Consider the following 3703-nt stretch of genomic DNA (forward strand, 5'->3'; position numbering starts at 1 on the left):
CTGCCTCACTCACACCCAAAAGAAGATCAATAATGGGTGAGCCAAAGGCTGATGTCAACTGCCACAATAGAAAATTATAATCTCTCTATCCAGTTTCCAAACCTAAGCCAGTTCTCAAATCCAGAGCCATCAACTGAAGCAAGGCTAGGTCCTCTGCAGAAAGAACCCAACACACAGTAATTGTATACACTATCAATTCTCTCAGACCTTCCCTAGACTGATAAACCAGTATTACTATATATGGGGAAAGTGGAAATGTATGTATGTATGTATGTATGTATGTATGTATGTATTTGAGTTAGGGTCTCACTCTGTCACCCAGGCTAGAGTGCAGTGGCACGTTCATAGTTCACTGCAACCTCAAACTCCTGGGCTCAAGCAGTCCTTCCACCTCAGCTTCCCAAGTAACTGGGACTACAGGGACTTTTACAAAGCCGGGTTTTTTTTTTTTTTTTTTTTTTTTTTTTTTTTGTAGAGGCAGGATCTTGCTATTTTGCCCAGGCTGGTCTTGAACCCCTAGTCTTAAGCAATTCTCCCAAATTGGCCTCCTAAAGTGCTGGGATTACAGGCCTGTGCTACCACGCCTGGCCAGAAATACTCATATCTTTAAACAACTCTCAGATGCAGTGTCTGAGCTGATATTGACACCAAAGTAACCCAAATGCTAACGGGGTCCTTGATTCTGTGAATGAGGAGGCATTCCAGTTTGCTAAAAAATTTATTGGGGGTGAGGGAAGGAGATGATCGATGAATTAAAAGTTTTTGAAATGTTTTATGTGAAAGCTTTTTATTTGGACACATGTATCATTGGTTACTTTCTCAACACTGAAAAAATAAAGAGAAATATGAATTCAAGAGTCCACCCCCTGGTTACAGTTGTACTTAACTAGGAAGACAAATATAGATTGTCATCACTTGTAGACCTTCATACCAAAAAAAGTTTTTGGTTGCTTCTACTTACAAAGGAATAAATAATTGTATTTTGCTGATGATTTTGTAATCAACAAGTAATAATTTATAGCAGGCTTGGGGAAAATGTGAAAACTTGAATTGTAGCATTGCCTTGGTAGACTTACTAATTTGGTAGATGCTATAGTTTGAATATGTCCCCAAAATTATAATTTCCTGTGCAAAAGATGGAGTAAAATGTTCTGCAAGTGGAGAACTTGGATGTGGTAACACTGTTACAAACAAGTAATGACAATAAAGAAGGGGCTGTTGCCATAAAGATGAATGAGCCAGTTCAGCTAACTTGTTGAAAGCCTAATCTCCAAAGCAACAGTGTTGGAAGATAGAACCTAAAAGGAGGTGTTTAGCTCATGAGGGCTCCACCTTCACGAATTAATTAATGCTATTATAAAAGGGTGAGCCCAATTCTCGTTTGTCTCCTTTCCTCTCCAGCTCTTGTGCCATGTGGGGACACAATGTTTCTCCTCGCTGGAGGTTGTAGTATTCAAGGCACCATCTTGAAAGCAGAGAGACTGAGCCCTAACCTGACCATGCCTTGATTTTAGACCTGCCAGCCTCTAGAACTGTGAGACAATAAATTTCTGTTCTTTGTAAATTACCAGTCTGTGAAATTCCATCATAGCAGCACAAAATAGACTAAGACAACAGGCTACTACCTCAGATCCGCTCTGCCTGTACCACACCTTGTATTCTACTTCTATCATAACACCTATCTAGTAGATAGAAGTTATGTATTGATTTATATAGTGGTCTCTATTTGTTATCTATTGGTGCATAACAGATTGCCTCAAAACACAGTGTCCCAGAACAACCACATTTATTCTCTCGCAGTTTCTGTGAGTCAGGAATTCAGGAGCAGCTCGATGGTACTAGTGCAGGGTTTACCATGAGGTTACAGTGAAAAGGTTGACTGGGACTGTAGTCTTTGAAGGCAGCCTGAGGCCAGAGGATCTGTTTTCCAAAGACCATCATTTGGTTGGCAAATTAGTGCTGGCTGTTTGTGAAGGTCTTCAGTTTCACCACCTGGACCTCTTCAAAGTGCTGCTTGAGTGTCTTCATGATATGAAAGCTGACTTCTTCCAGAAACAGTGAGAAGTCACAATGTATTTTATGACCTAGCCTCAGATATCACACACTGTCATTTCCACAACATCTTATTAGTTGCACAGTCAGCCTTATTCAATGTGAGAGATAGGCCTGCTGGGACAACAGTTCAAGCAGGTGAACCTACACAGCATGAAAGTATCACACATTTCCTTGGTGCAGTTCACCCTGCATGCCCAGGGCTTCAACACATACCACTGTGACCACAACCTAGCCATAAGCATGAGCCTCACCAGCACGTCCAAAATGTTAAAATATGACAATGGCAGTGAAGACATCATTACATGGAGGGCTGAAGGTACCATGGATCTCTTGGTGTTAGAATTTGAAGCACTAAATCAAGAGAACTTTTAGACTATGAATTGAAGTTAATGATTTTAGATGTTGAGCAACTTGAAATTCCAGAACAAGAGTACAGCTGTGTAGTAAAGATGCATTCTAGTGAATTTGTGCATATATGCCAAGATCTCAGTCATATTGGAGAGTCTGTTATAATTTCCTGTGCAAAAGATGGAGTGAAATTTTCTGCAAATGGAGGACTTGGAAATGGAAACATTGTCACAAACAAGTAATGACAATAAAGAAGAGGAGGCTGTTGCCATAATGATGAATGGGCCAGTTCAGCTAACTTTTGCCCTAAGGTACTTAAATTTCTTTGTAACAGGCACTCCACTCTCTCTTCCCAGTAACACTCAGTATGTCTGCAGATGCACCCCTTGCTGTAGAGTATAAAACTGCTGGATATGGAACATTTAAAGTATTATTTCGCTCCCAAAATTGAGGATGAAAAAGGATTTTAGAAATTCTTCAAATCCAAGAAAATAAAACTAAACTTTTTGAAAATTGCTTCTGAGATTCCAGCGCGTACTGAAGTCATTTCCATCAAGAAATTTATGCCTCTGAATACACAGGTAGATACTGTTTTCTGTATATAACATATTTTTTCCTCTATCTTCTAGAATCTGTTTAAAGTAAAAAATCCAAAGTCAAATCTGGTCTCATTAACCTAGAGAGATATCTGCTTTACTTACAAATATTCCTTCTGATTTTTATAACAAGAGGGATATAAAAGGGATCTTGACTCTAAATGCAATTTTAAGAATTGTGTTTCTGATTTAAATAAAGTTTTTGTTTGTTTGTTTGTTTTTTTAGATGGAGTCTTGCTCTGTCACCCAGGTGGGAATGCGGTGTCGTGATCTCGGCTCACTGCAAGCTCTGCCTCCCAGGTTCATGCCATTCTCCTGTCTCAGCCTCCCAAGTAGCTGGGACTACAGCGCCCGCCACCACGCCCTGCTAATTTTCGTATTTTAGTAGAGACGGGGTTTCATCGTGTTAGCCAGGATGGTCTTGATCTCCTGACCTCATGATCTGCCCGTCTTGGCCTCCCAAAGTGCTGGGATTACAGGCGTGAGCCACCGCACCCAGCTTAAATAAAGTTTAATCTGAATTTTAAATGTCAAAAAAGAAACTAGCACATTGGCAGAGTAATTTTGTCTTTTGAATCTACTAATAAAAAATGTGGTTTATATTTTGTATGTCTGTTTTATTTACAATTTTACATTTCTAAAACTAATTTTATTATATTTTACACAAAGTACCAGTCCACAATACACCGAAAATAAAACAAACA

At 39.4% G+C, this 3703-nt stretch overlaps 1 pseudogene; it reads left to right on the forward strand.

Moving 5' to 3' along the window:
- The first annotated feature begins 740 nt into the window (after positions 1-740).
- On the forward strand, positions 741-2921 carry LOC108531872 (proliferating cell nuclear antigen pseudogene; annotated as a pseudogene).
- The last annotated feature ends 782 nt before the right edge of the window (positions 2922-3703 follow it).

This window comes from Rhinopithecus bieti, unplaced genomic scaffold (assembly GCF_001698545.2).
Source record: "Rhinopithecus bieti isolate Rb0 unplaced genomic scaffold, ASM169854v2 scaffold_6708, whole genome shotgun sequence".
NCBI lineage: Eukaryota > Metazoa > Chordata > Mammalia > Primates > Cercopithecidae > Rhinopithecus > Rhinopithecus bieti.